Below are 15,839 nucleotides of genomic sequence, written 5' to 3' on the forward strand. Positions count from 1 at the left end.
TGATGCCAGATTCCTGCATGCCTGCAGCCGACACGTGATGCCCTGGAAGAGAAGTAATCAAATTGACTCAGTGAGGCGGAGATGGCCCTTGTGATATACGTGTCACATATGCGATGTGCGTAATGTGTCTGCGCAGGTGTGCGTAATGTGTCAGCACAGGTGTGCATAATGTGTCAGCGCAGGTGTGCGTAATGTGTCAGCGCAGGTGTGCATAATGTGTCAGCGCAGGTGTGCATAAAGTGACTGTGGGAGCGTACTGATGCCAGATTCCTGCGTGCCTGCAGCCGACACGTGATGCCATGGAAGAGAAGTAATCAAATTGACTCAGTGAGGAGATGGCCCTTGTGATATGCGCATGTTATCTGCTCATTTAACACCCCTCATCGTTATTGAAGCCATTCAAAGGGCAGCCAAATACAGACAAAAACTTGGTGTCAGAACAAGCCTGCAGCCACATTGGGGGCACATTTGGAGCACGCTGCTGCGCTCGTCCAGTGTCAGTGTGCAAGCAGTCTTGCAAGCTGATTTTAGCACTCAATTTTACCAATAGAGTGCTGTCAATAAAAACAAAAATACAAAAATAATATACAAATAGGGAGGGATGGTACACCAAATCATAGGCTAGCCAAGGTGCACCGATGCACCCTCAGTTGCATATTAAATAAAATAATATTTTTCGGCAAATATTAAAGAAGCACTCCAGAAATTTTTCCCCTTAAACCTGTGTAAATGTTAGTGTAGTGTAAGGTCTGTGTTATGAATCGATATACTCACCAATCGCTGTCTTCTCATATACCTGACTCCATAATGACTTCACATCCATAAAATATTCCCATTCCACCTTATATACTATGACCACCATACTGTCCGTGCTTGTGTAGTATGACCATCACACTGCACCATTAAAAACTAAAACACCACACTGTCCTCTTATAAATTATACCCACCCAGCACACTTTCCTCAGTTATGAACTATGATCTCCACACTGTCCCCACATCATGCTGCCTCTTCTTTAAAACCCCTTTCTGACCTCGGACGGGATAGTACGTCCGAGGTCAGATCCCCTGCTTTGATGCAGGGCTCCGGCGGTGAGCCCGCATCAAAGCCGGGACATGTCAGCTGTTTTGAACAGCTGACATGTGCCTGTAATAGGCGCGAGCAGAATCGCGATCTGCCCGCGCCTATTAACTAGTTAAATGCCGCTGTCAAACGCAGACAGCGGCATTTAACTACTGCTTCCGGCCGGGCGGCTGGAAATGACGTCATCGCCGACCCCATCACATGATCGGGGTCGGCGATGCTTCAGAATTGTAACCATAGAGGTCCTTGAGACCTCTATGGTTACTGATTGCCGGCAGCTGTGAGCGCCACCCTGTGGTCGGTGCTCACAGCACACCTGATTTTCAGCTACATAGCAGCGAACAGCAGATCGCTGCTATGTAGCAGAGGCGATCGTGCTGTGCCTGCTTCTAGCCTCCCATGGAGGCTATTGAAGCATGGCAAAAGTAAAAAAAAAAGTTAAAAAAAATGTGAAAAAAATAAAAAAAATATAAAAGTTTAAATCACCCCCTTTCGCCCCAATCAAAATAAATCAATAAAAAAAAAATCAAATCTACGCATATTTGGTATCGCCGCGCTCAGAATCGCTTGATCTATCAACTAAAAAAAGCATTAACCTGATCGCTAAACAGCGTAGCGAGAAAAAAATTTGAAACGCCAGAATTACGTTTTTTTGGTCGCCGCGACATTGCATTAAAATGCAATAACGGGCGATCAAAAGAACGTATCTGCACCAAAATGCTATCATTAAAAACGTCATCTTGGCACGCAAAAAATGAGCCCTCAACCGACCCCAGATCATGAAAAATGGAGACGCTATGGGTATCGGAAAATGGCGCAATTTTTTTTTTTTTTTTTTAGCAAAGTTTGGAATTTTTTTTCACCACTTAGGTAAAAAACAACCTAGTCATGTTAGGAGTCTATGAACTCATACTGACCTGGAGAATCATAATGGCAGGTCAGTTTTAGCATTTAGTGAACCTAGCAACAAAGCCAAACAAAAAAACAAGTGTGGGATTGCACTTTTTTTGCAATTTCACCGCACTTGGAATTTTTTTCCCGTTTTCTAGTACACGACATGCTAAAACCAATGATGTCGTTCAAAAGTACAACTCGTCCCGCAAAAAATAAGCCCTCACATGGCCAAATTGACGGAACAATAAAAATGTTATGGCTCCGGGAAGGAGAGGAGTGAAAAACGAACACGGAAAAACGAAAAATCCCAAGGTCATGAAGGGGTTAATGTCTCACTCATAATGAGCCCCATACACGGCTCCTCTCCGTACTGCGCCCTTTCCACTGTCCCTCTCTATACTGAACCCGCTATGCTGCGTTTTCTCCATACTGGCCTTTCCATTCTGCCCCTTTTCCTTAATGAGCTGCCTCCTCTGTATACTGAGGTCCTTCGCACTGCTCCATTTTTCATACTAAGTCCCCTACGTTGCCTCTCTCCATATTGCCCCCCATGTTGCTCTCTCCATACTGAGCCCCTCACACTGTCTCCCCACCATACTGAGTTTTACACTGTTCTCCATCCATTTTGTCCTTACACTCTTCCCTCACTCTGTAAACCACCATAACCACCAATCTACAGTAATAACCCCAATTAAAACCCAGTCTACAGTTAAACCCCCCCTAAATGCCAGTCTATAGAAATAGACCCACTGATCCACAGTCTATAGCAATTGTCCCCTCTAACCTGCAGTCTGTAGTAATAGTCACCACTAACCCCCAGTCTACAGTAATAGCCCCCCTATCCCCCAGTCTACAGTAATAACCCTGTCGGGGTCGTCACGACAATGCCCTTCCTTCACCAGTCATTCCAAATCAGAATAAGAGCATTGGTCCCGGATAAGAATGATTCAGACAAAATGCTGGTTCAAACTCATTGCATGCTCGTACTTCCACACGTAGTGGCAACGTCACAGCAACTGACTTTATTTTCTAATACACAACATTATATGATCTATTGGGGGAAGGTGTGCAGAGGGCGGGGATAGGCAGGGTTTAAGCAATGTATCTAGTATTCAGTCTTTCTGGTTGGCTCTGACATCATCTGATGAATCTTCTTTTCTCCACGTCACTTTAAGTATCATTTCAAGAGAAATGATACTTGTCCTTCTGGAATGTGGAACTTGCTTCTTCAGCAGAATCAGAATTTAGGGCAAAGGTGAATACTGGCAGCCATCTTAAATTCAGTTAAATTTGCATTAGCAAGCATAAGGGGAAAAACTTATTGTTTCACAGCATAAGAATACATAAAAGTACAAAAGAGTATAAAGATATATATTTTCACCTTGACAATCCCCCCTACACACTAAGTTTTTCCCTAAGAAGAAAGATCCTTCGAGACTGTCCATGTGATGGGGAAAGGGGAGGTGGATTTCTTCATCCAGACACCTCAGAAGCTCTCCCCTTGTGAGAGGCCTCCAGGCAGCTGAACCCTTCACTAGCTTCACATGGAGTTCTCCCGCTGTCCCTAAACTAAATCTCTTAGCAACATCTGAGAATTGGGGTTTTTGTCTAACTTCTTGAGGGGGACGTACTTAGGGATCTCCCCTGGATCAGTGCCATCGCACTCTGGTGGGTCTACTTCTTGGTTGAGGAAGGTGCCAGTCGGAGTTGCCTCAGTGATAACCTTTTTATACAGGGGAATAACACAACAGAGGATTATCGATCCAACTACAAGAAGAGCAATCAGTACTAGACAAGCTTGTTGAAACAATCCTTTGAGCCCACCCAACCAACCGGAAAAGAAAGATGTGTCTACTAGTGTTGAGCGATACCGTCCGATACTTGAAAGTATCGGTATCGGATAGTATCGGCCGATACCCGAAAAATATCGGATATCGCCGATACCGATATCCGATACCAATACAAGTCAATGGGACATCAAGTATCGGAAGGTACAGTTAGGGCCAGAAATATTTGGACAGTGACACAATTTTCGCGAGTTGGGCTCTGCATGACACCACATTGGATTTGAAATGAAACCTCTACAACAGAATTCAAGTGCAGATTGTAACGTTTAATTTGAAGGGTTGAACAAAAATATCTGATAGAAAATGTAGGAATTGTACACATTTCTTTACAAACACTCCACATTTTAGGAGGTCAAAAGTAATTGGACAAATAAACATAACCCAAACAAAATATTTTTATTTTCAATATTTTGTTGCAAATCTTTTGGAGGCAATCACTGCCTTAAGTCTGGAACCCATGGACATCACCAAACGCTGGGTTTCCTCCTTCTTAATGCTTTGCCAGGCCTTTACAGCCGCAGCCTTCAGGTCTTGCTTGTTTGTGGGTCTTTCCGTCTTAAGTCTGGATTTGAGCAAGTGAAATGCATGCTCAATTGGGTTTAGATCTGGAGATTGACTTGGCCATTGCAGAATGTTCCACTTTTTGGCACTCATGAACTCCTGGGTAGCTTTGGCTGTATGCTTGGGGTCATTGTCCATCTGTACTATGAAGCGCCGTCCAATCAACTTTGCAGCATTTGGCTGAATCTGGGCTGAAAGTATATCCCGGTACACTTCAGAATTCATCCGGCTACTCTTGTCTGCTCTTATGTCATCAATAAACACAAGTGACCCAGTGCCATTGAAAGCCATGCATGCCCATGCCATCACGTTGCCTCCACCATGTTTTACAGAGGATGTGGTGGGCCTTGGATCATGTGCCGTTCCCTTTCTTCTCCAAACTTTTTTCTTCCCATCATTCTGGTACAGGTTGATCTTTGTCTCATCTGTCCATAGAATACTTTTCCAGAACTGAGCTGGCTTCTTGAGGTGTTTTTCTGCAAATTTAACTCTGGCCTGTCTATTTTTGGTATTGATGAATGGTTTGCATCTAGATGTGAACCCTTTGTATTTACTGTCATGGAGTCTTCTCTTTACTGTTGACTTAGAGACAGATACACCTACTTCACTGAGAGTGTTCTGGACTTCAGTTGATGTTGTGAACGGGTTCTTCTTCACCAAATTAAGTATGCGGCGATCATCCACCACTGTTGTCATCCGTGGACGCCCAGGCCTTTTTGAGTTCCCAAGCTCACCAGTCAATTCCTTTTTTCTCATAATGTACCCAACTGTTGATTTTGCTACTCCAAGCATGTCTGCTATCTCTCTGATGGATTTTTTCTTTTTTTTCAGCCTCAGGATGTTCTGCTTCACCTCAATTGAGAGTTCCTTTGACCGCATGTTGTCTGCTCACAGCAACAGCTTCCAAATGCAAAACCACACACCTGGAATCCACCCCTGACCTTTTAACTACTTCATTGATTACAGGTTAACGAGGGAGACGCCTTCAGAGTTAATTGCAGCCCTTAGAGTCCATTGTCCAATTACTTTTGGTCCCTTGAAAAAGAGGACGCTATGCATTACAGAGCTATGATTCCTAAACCCTTTCTCCGATTTGGATGTGGAAACTATCATATTGCAGCTGGGAGTGTGCACTTTCAGCCCATATTATATATATATAATTGTATTTCTGAACATGTTTTTGTAAACAGCTAAAATAACAAAACTTGTGTCACTGTCCAAATATTTCTGGCCCTAACTGTATTCTCATGGTTCCCAGGGTCTGAAGGAGAGGAAACTCTCCTTCAGGCCCTGGGATCCATAGGGATGTGTAAAATAAAGAATTAAAATAAAAAATATTGATATGCTCACCTCTCCGGCGGCCCCTGGACTTCACACTGCTAACCGGGAGGCTTATGTGACCGGCACGCGACCAATCAGAAGCCGCGACGTCATTCTCATTCACAAAACTGCTAATTCTAGGAATTGAGGACCTGCGAATGACGTCGCAGCCTCTGATTGGTCGCGTGCCGGTCACATGGGCGGCACGCGACCAATTAGAAGCCGGGACATCATTCACCGGTCCGAAAGGCGCACTTTTTAAACAAAGAAGCCTCCCAGATAGCAGCGTGAAGTCCAGGGGCCGCCGGAGAGGTGAGCATATCAATATTTTTTATTTTAATTCTTTATTTTCCACATCCCTATTGATTCGATACCGATACCCGATATCACAAAAATATCGGATCTCGGTATCGGAATTCCGATACCGCAAATATCGGCCGATACCCGATACTTGCGGTATCGGAATGCTCAACACTAGTGTCTACTACAGCATTAGTTTTTAATTCTGCTGCTAACCCATTTATCTTTCTAAGGGCTATCATGGTCTTTCCATTTACCCCAGAGTTCTGAGGGATATAGGTACAACACTCCTCTCCCACCATCCCACAGACTCCTCCTTTCTCAGCTAAGATCATATCAAGGGCTAGTCGGTTTTGGAGGGTCATTCTAGTGTTAGGGCTCAATTCCTCAACTATACCCTGGAAAGCATCACAGATAAAATTGACAAACCTTTGTTCACTGTAATATATGTAATTGATCCAATGAACATTTTTGTTAATCTGCACCTGTGGGATTATGGAAGCAAAGCCAGCATAGATCTGGATCTGGGCTATAAAAATTGGTAAGGCACCCCCCTTGGCACTCCAATGCCATCGACATATACCAATGGATCTTCTTCATAACTCATGTGGAGCTGATAGAGACTTCTCCTCTTTCTGGTATGTTCATCAGGTGTCTCTGGATCCCAAGGTAAAATCTTGAACTGCACAGCTAGTTTAACAAGGGTACATTGACCTGTCCAGGCATTAGGCAACCTAGGATGGAGCTTACCATCTCCACATCTACTATATAAAGCTGAATGTGTGTATGTGTGTGTGTGTGTGTGTATGTCCGGGATTGGCATCTGCACCGTCGCAGCTACAGCCACAAAATTTTGCACAGTCACACGTCTGGACCCGAGAGCGTCATAGGCTATGTTGTGAGGCGAAATTTTAACCCCGCGCGTTCCAATTCACCAAACAATTTTGCCCCTATCTACATAATGTAGAAAAAAGTGAAAGGAAAAGTGTTGGAGGCGTCGCAGCTACAGAAACAAAATTTTGCACAGTCACACGTCTGGACCCTGAGAGCGTCATAGGCTACGTTGTGAGGTGAAATTTTAACCCCGTGCTTTCCAATTCACCAAACAATTTTGCCCCTATCTACATAATGGGGAAAAAGTGAAATGAAAAGTGTTGGAGGCGTCGCAGCTACAGCCACAAAATTTTGCACAGTCACACGTCTGGACCCTGAGAGCGTCATAGGCTATGTTGTGAGGTGAAATTTTAACTCCGCGCTTTCCAATTCACCAAACTATTTTTCCCCTATCTACATAATGGGGAAAAGTGAAAGGAAAAGTGTTGGAGGCAAATTGACAGCTGCCAGATGTGAACAAGGGGGACTTAAAGAGTGAGAGCGATGGCGCCAAAGAGTATATACCGTACAGTTGCTAAGGTGGGACCCCGACATGGGATACTCACCACACACGGGGATATGAACACACACACAAAATGCGCCACACACTACCACGTGCTTGAACACATATACCACCCTCAGCACACATTTCACCACACATACACCAACCTCGCCACATAAAAGTCGAAACACAAAAGTCGCCGCTCAAAACTCACCACGCGCAAAACTCGCCACATGCAAAAAATAGGCTCACGCAAAACTCGCCACAAGTGCAAAACTCACCTCATGGAAAACTCGCCACACGCAAAACTTGCACATGCGGAAAAATTGCCACATGCACAAAATTTGCAACACATGCAAAAGTTGCCTCACACAAAACTTGCACATACTCAAAAGGCACCAGACATAAAACTCACCACGCGCAAAACTCGCCATGCGCAAAACTTGCTGCACACAACTTGCTACACTAACCTGTCACATGCAACTCGACACACAAAAAGTTGCTACACACATGTTGCCACACAAAACTCATCTCACAAAAGTCGCTACATGCATGTCGCCACACACAACTCAACACACACAACTTGACAAACGAAACTCGCCCTAAAACACACACAAGTCTGGTATTAGCCTTCAAAAATAAAAATCTGATTAATAATCAGACAAACTACAAGAGCAACAAATGTACCATATAGGAAATACGGCAGCTGTTAGTCACATGACCTGTCTATTATGTGTATGTGTGAGCCAATATATACTGCCAGGGGGAGGGCTTCCTGTTGGCTGGGGATTTATCAGGCTGCCAATTTATCTTACAAATACTGAGGTAAAAATACTGAGCAAATAACATGTTAACGAGGTCTAATACAGGAGATCACACAGGTATATACTATATACAGGGGAGATGACACAGAGATATATACTATATACAGGAGAGATGACACACAGGTATATACTATATAAAGGAGGAGATGACATACAGGTACATACTATATACAGGAGGAGATGACATACAGGTATATACTATATACAGGAGGAGATGACACACAGGTATATACTATATACAGGAGCAGATTACCTACAGGTATATACTATATACAGGAGGATATGACATACAGGTATATGCTATATATAGAAGATGACATACAGGTATATACTATATACAGGAGGAGATGACACACAGATATATACTATATACAGGGGAGATGACACACAGGTATATACTATATACAGGAGGAGATGACATACAGGTATATACTATATATAGGAGGAGATGACATACAGGTATATACTATATATAGGAGGAGATGACATACAGGTATATACTATATACAGGGGAGATGACACACAGCAGGTATATACTATATACAGGGGAGATGACATACAGGTATATACTATATACAGGAGATGACATACAGGTGTATACTATATATAAGGGAGATGACAAACATGTATATACTGAGGTGAAAATGAGAGGTGTGAGGTGAAAATGAAAAGGTGTGAGTGCAAAATGAGAGGAGTGAGGGAAAATAGTGTAGTGATCGGAAAATGACAGATGTGAGGTCGAACTGACAAGTGTTAGGCGGGAATGAGAGGAGTGAGGGAGAAAATGAGAGGTGTGAGGGAGAAAATGAGAGATGTGAGGGGGAAAATTAAAGCCGGGCTCTTCAGCTAGTAACCAATAAATGTCGTACATATACTGTGTGTGATTAACTAGCAAGTCAGTATCTAGGGAACTGTTCTCTTTGCAGAAACCTGTCTCGAAGACCCCTACTGGTGTACCTGTAGTGTTGTGGGAATTATAGCAGGTATAATTATCAGCTAATACGGTTATCCCTCCTGGGACCTTTAGTTTAGGTGCTTCATGAATTAGTGGGACATAATCTGAGCAATCAGTGGACTTTAGACCCTTCAACAGATTCATAACACAGGCAGTAGTATTAAGTATATTCAATATATCCCAAATTTGATCATCTGGATAATCTGTGGCCCTAACCAATTTATCCCACATTTGTATAACTGACAATTTTATTGGCTATACCCATCTGTATTACTAATCTTTCATGATATTGTACAAACTTATTATTCAAGGATATTGGGGAATTTAGACTGTCCCATGCGGTTACCAATATTATTATATGGAAATACGAAAAACTAAAACATTATGTCCCCTTATTTGCTACTAGTCTGTTTGACCAGCTTGCACTGCGATACGTGGATCCATGTCGGCCTTCCTTCCAGCTTTACTGACATAGGAGTAATGAGGAGGACCTGGTAGGGACCGTCATACAAGGGTTCTAGTCCGTGTTTTCTGACATAGCTTTTCACGACCATAAAACCACCAGACTTCAAATTGTGACCAGTGTTGGTTTCTGCTGAATCTGGAAGGGAAGAAGAAACTAAAACATGGGTGTTAGCAACATTTTTACTAAACTGAATAACATATTGAACAGCACAGTAAGTTTCTTCTGACAACTACTGAGACTGAAAATTTGCAACTGAGAACCTAGCACCAAACAATATCTCATATGGGGACAGGCCATATTTTGCAATAGGGGTAGTACGAATATATAAGAGCCCTGGCCATGGAGCCGTAGTCTCCTGCATCATTTTGGTCAATTGTCCCTTCAGTGTGCCGTTCAGCCTCTTAACTTTCCCACTGGATTGTGGATGGTACGGAGTATGGAGGGCTACAGTGGATCCAAGCATTGTCAGAACCTCCTGATACACATGAGAAGAAAAAGCCGGGCCTTGGTCACTTTCATCAACTTCTGGAACACCATATCTGTATTTGACTTCCATCACCAGTTTCTTTGCTGTGGTCTTTGCAGTCACGTTGGTAACGGGGAATACTTCTGGCCAACTGGAGAACATATCGACAACCACCAGACAATATTCATACCTTCCAGACTTAGGCAACGTGATGAGATCCACCTGGAGCTTTTGGAAAGGATAGTCGGGCTTAGCAAGATACTTCGGGGGTACACGTTGAAGTTGACCGGGATTGCAGGTCTGACAGATACCTCGATGTGTGGGCCCATGCGCCCACGTGGCAATAGCAGGGTACATCCGCTTAGGGAGACACAAGTGGGTCCTTTTTCCTGAGACTATGTCCATACGTGCTCCATCAGTCTTCCACTGCTTCACTTCTTCCTTTGGAAACATTCTCTGCATCGTCATTAAGCGGCCTCGCGGGGTCCGACAGAAAACTTCAGTCTGGCATAGATCATCAGGTTCCTGTAGAGTCAGTGTTTCTTGTAACTGTTTACGCTGACAGCGTGTGGTCACCATAGCTGGTATTGTCAGTTCAACGGGTAGAAGAGCAGCGGCTTTTGCTTGCATATCCGCAAAGGCGTTACCACCAGTCTGTGGACTGTTCCTAGGACCGTGCTCCTTAACTTTGATAATGGCCACCTGAGTAGGTAATTCGATTGAGTCCATGAGGGTTTTAACAGCTTCAACATTCTTCACTGAGTCCCGGCAGTAGTAACAAATCCTCGATTAGCCCATAGGGCTCCGAAATCATGAGCAATACCAAATGCATACTGTGAGTCCGTGTATTTATTAGCCCGCCTCTCCTTGGCCAGAACACATGCAGTAGACAGAGCATGAAATTCTGCTTCTTGTCCTGACAGTGAGAGAGAGAGAGTGCAGCTCCGGGCACTACAGTATCTTCCGTAGTAACAGCTTATCCGGTGTGGAATCTGCCAAAATCATCACCATATTTTGAATAGTCTTTCAGGGCCTTGTAGAGAAATTGCATTATGCGGGATGCGTCCGGTATCCACTGACAACATAAAGTACATAGTCCAAGAAAATGCTGGAGTTCAGTCTCATCTTTTGTAGCTGACGGTTATTTTTCTTTCTTCTGTGAGGTGTCTGGCACCCTGAAGGAGACAGTGACCCAAAAATATCACTTGACCAAGGCAGAACCGAAGTTTCGAGGCCGAAACCCGACAGTTCAGATCTGCCAGATACTTGCGAAAACTAACAGTGGCAACAATGGCTTCCTGCTCTGTCTGTGCGCACAACAAAAAAATTACCCACATACTGAAGCAACGTGACATAAGAATATTCTAACTGCCAGGGTAAAAGACACTCGCCCATATTTTTTTTTTTTTCTTCTGCAAACTGATTGGGAAAGGGCGTGTAAGATACACATCTCATTATATTCATCTGCATAGGGGTTATATAACGTAAATACCATTTGACCATCATCTTGGCTCACCAACTCTCTAGGTCTGCTCAGGTGCACTTATACGTCCATCATATTGTCTTTGTCTGTAAAATGGGAAAGGTTTGTTCTCAGGGTCAGCCAATTATTTTAGCGTAGCTAGCTAGTCAGAGGGCTTCCAGGGATAATACTCCTGTATCTGTCTTACACTACCTGATGCGGTTGGTTCTCTGGTGGTGGGGGTGACTAGATGACCGGTTGGGGGTGACATGACATGCTGGTCTACAGCTCCTTCCCAAAAGGATTACTGTCAGCTTACTCCCAAAAGTTAATATCCCCACTACCCACTAACCACAATCCTGTGTCAGCTTCTTATATCACTACATGTGATCTTGTCTGGACAGGATTCAACGTAATTCACTTAGGTTGGGTTGCAGCACAGATTATACAAGTATTTCTCCAGTCTGGGTTTGTCTGACCGCAATATTTACAAATCCATCTGTCTTGTCTTGGTCTGAGAATTAACATGGAGAGGGAGATTTCCAGACACAGAGTGTTAGGACTGGCGGAACGCACCAAGACAGATGATATAGATGCGTTCGCAGTCCGGGGTCCACCGTGCAGGTGAAAACCTGCTGCTAGCAATTTGCAGACTATATGGCGGTACACTAAAGTATACACGCGTGGGTTAAACCTCACCCAGCGTGAAAGAAGCAATCCTGTTAAGTCACAGGACCGCGGTACCGCACCTAAAGCGCGAGCAAGTAGTCAGCGAACTCAACCCCAACTAGGATTGAAGTCCGATTAGACCCTTGCTGGCACAACACCGCAACTGGGTGTGTAAGGAAACAGAATAACAATATTAAAGCACAAGAGTGCATGCGGTGCCGCACTGACGAACGCCACCAACCACCCAGGCTTGGGTAAGGAAAGCACAGAGGAAGTGCACAGCGCCGTACTGGCGGTCACAGCAACTGGACGCTGTAATGTGTGATTCGTGCTGTAGGATAAGTCGGGCGCTAGATAGCAACCATACACCTTCCGCGAACAGACATTCAATAGGGTAGGGGTATCCAAGGACGACTTGCACTCACAACATACACACATTAGCAATTGTAAGACAATACTTGCGCATGGCCGTGCGGTCATGCGCAGTTTATATAGTTGCAGCACAGGAAGTGGCTACAGCACTTTTGCCCTTCCAAGACCTGCCAAGAGGACCAATGGAATGTGCTGCAGAGCCTGAGCACATGACCCTCGATCTCCAACGGGAGATCTTACCCTGGGCATGCTCAGTACGTGCAGACAAGGACTTAGTCCCAGAGAAGTCCGCTCGCTGCTGACCAGCACTGACTTTAATGGCAGAGACTGGAGAAGCAGCAGTAACTCTCAGAACAGAGTGAGAATGAGCAAGACGCTGGGACCGACGTCTTTGCTGAGCAGACTCCACTGCGGCCGGATAAGAATGGGAGACCGCAGCGGAGGTGGTTCGAGATTCCCCCTGTGCAGAAGCGGGAACTCGACCCCTAACATTACCCCCCCCAGGGCCCTCCCCTCCTTGGGCCTCGCTACTTTCGAAGGCAGCAATGAGCTGCGGAGCTCGAATGTGCTCAGCAGGCTCCCAGGATCTATCCACAGGACCGTAACCCCTCCAGTCCACCAAATAAATTTTTTTGCCACGAACCACCTTGTACCCAAAGATAGCGTTCACCTCGTAATCGTCCGTAGACGAACCCGACGTCCCAGTAGATGACTCAGAAAACCGGGACATGTAGACGGGCTTAAGGAGGGACACATGAAAGGTGTCGGTGATACCTAGGCGTGGAGGAAGGGCCAAACGGTAAACCACAGGATTAACCTGTTCGAGGACCTTAAAAGGACCTAAGTAGCGAGGTGCAAACTTGGTAGACTCAACTCGCAGCCTGATGTTACGGGCGGAGAGCCACACTAAGTCGCCAGGAGCAAAGGTTGGAGCGGGGCGCCGATGTGCGTCGGCGGAGGACCTCATTCTCTCCTTGGAAGCCTGAATGGCATCCTGAGTGCGATCCCAAATGTCCCGTGCCTCCACAGCCCAGTCTGCCACCCTGGAATCGGCGGAAGACACGGGCATGGGCACAGGTACCCGCGGATGCTGACCATAGTTAAGGAGGAATGGAGTCTGTCCAGTGGAATCAGCGACAGCATTGTTAAGAGCAAACTCCGCCCACGGTAGCAAAGATGCCCAGTCATCCTGCTTAGCAGAAACAAAATGTCGCAGATATGTGACCAAGGTCTGGTTGGCTCTCTCTACCAACCCATTCGTCTCGGGATGATAAGCCGAAGAGAGATTCAACTCGATACTGAGAAGACGACAAAGCTCTCTCCAGAACCGAGACGCAAACTGGGGACCTCGGTCACTGACAATTTTGTCTGGCATACCGTGAAGACGAAAGATGTGTTTGACAAACAACGCTGCCAAGGCCCGTGCAGAAGGTAACCGGGGAAGCGGCACCAAATGCACCATTTTAGAAAAATGGTCGGTGATTACCCAAATAATGGTACAGCCACGAGACTTGGGCAGACCCACAACAAAATCCATCCCGACCATCTCCCAGGGCCTGTCTGCCACCGGCAGAGGGTATAACAAACCAGCTGGCCGTTGTCGGGAAGACTTATTCTTGGCACAAGAGACACATGCCTGAACGTAGTCTCCGACGTCACGAACCATATGTGGCCACCAGTACATTCTCGCCAGTAACTCAGATGTCCTTTTTGCCCCAAAGTGTCCACCCACTCTGGACGAATGAGCCCAAGAGAGAACCTCCGGACGCAAATTGATGGGAACAAAAGTCTTGCCCGGAGGCACAGACTCTAGTGAAACCGGAGCTACAGTTCTCAGACTCTCCGAAGGGACAATGAGCCGAGGCTCGTCCTCCTCCTCCTCAGCTGACACGAAGGAGCGAGAGAGAGCGTCAGCACGAATGTTCTTCTCCCCGGCGAGATAATGTAGGGTAAAGTGGAACTGGGAGAAAAACAAGGACCATCTGGCCTGACGAGAATTCAGCCGCTGGGCTGTTTGTAAATAGACCAAATTCTTGTGATCCGTGAAAACTTGGAAAGGGAACCGAGCACCTTCCAAGAGATGTCTCCACTCCGAAAAGGCCAACTTCATTGCCAGCAACTCCCTATCCCCGATGGAGTAATTTCTCTCCGCTGGTGTGAAGGTCTTTGAGAAAAAGAAGCATGGGTGCTTCCGACCCTGAGCATCCTTTTGATAGAGGACTGCTCCAGCACCAACGGATGAGGCATCCACTTCCAAAAGGAATGGCTTACCCACATCGGGACGATGTAAGATGGGAGCGCTTGCAAAATGGGACTTTATAGAAGTGAAGGCCTTGGAGACCCCTTCGGACCATGATTTGGGATTCGCTCCCTTCTTGGTGAGGGATACCAAGGGAGCTACCAAAGTTGAGAAGTGGGGAATGAACTGGCGATAGTAATTTATGAACCCCTTAAAGCGCTGCACCACTTTAAGAGAATGGGGTTCCTGCCAGTCCATCACTGCTTGTAGTTTGGCAGGATCCATAGCCAATCCCTGGGCCGAGATGATATAGCCCAGGAAAGGCAAGGACTCCTGCTCAAACACACACTTCTCCAACTTTGCATATAAGGAATTCGCCCGTAAGAGTTCGAAGACTCTGCCAACATCTCTCCGGTGGGAGTCAATATCTGGAGAGAAGATGAGAATATCATCCAGATAGACTACGACCGAGGTAGAAAGCATATCCCGGAAGATATCGTTGACAAAGTCCTGAAAAACGGCTGGGGCATTACAGAGCCCGAAAGGCATCACCAGGTACTCATAGTGCCCATCCCTGGTATTGAAAGCCGTTTTCCACTCGTCCCCCTCACGGATGCGAATCAGATTGTAGGCACCCCGCAGATCTAATTTGGTGAATATTTTAGCTCCCCTTAATCTGTCAAAGAGCTCCGATATCAGGGGCAACGGGTATTTGTTCTTAATAGTGATAGCATTGAGACCCCTGTAATCGATGCAAGGACGTAACTCCCCGTTCTTCTTTTGCACGAAGAAGAATCCCGCCCCTGCCGGAGACACTGACTTCCTTATAAACCCTCTTGCCAAATTCTCCTGAATGTATTGAGACATAGCCTCCGTCTCAGGGAGAGAGAGGGGATATACCCTTCCCCGAGGAGGTTCGGCTCCAGGCAAGAGGTCGATAGGACAGTCGTAAGGGCGATGGGGCGGTAGAGTCTCAGCAGCCTTTTTAGAGAACACATCTGCATAACA

This window comes from Ranitomeya imitator, chromosome 4 (assembly GCF_032444005.1).
Source record: "Ranitomeya imitator isolate aRanImi1 chromosome 4, aRanImi1.pri, whole genome shotgun sequence".
Lineage (NCBI taxonomy): Eukaryota > Metazoa > Chordata > Amphibia > Anura > Dendrobatidae > Ranitomeya > Ranitomeya imitator.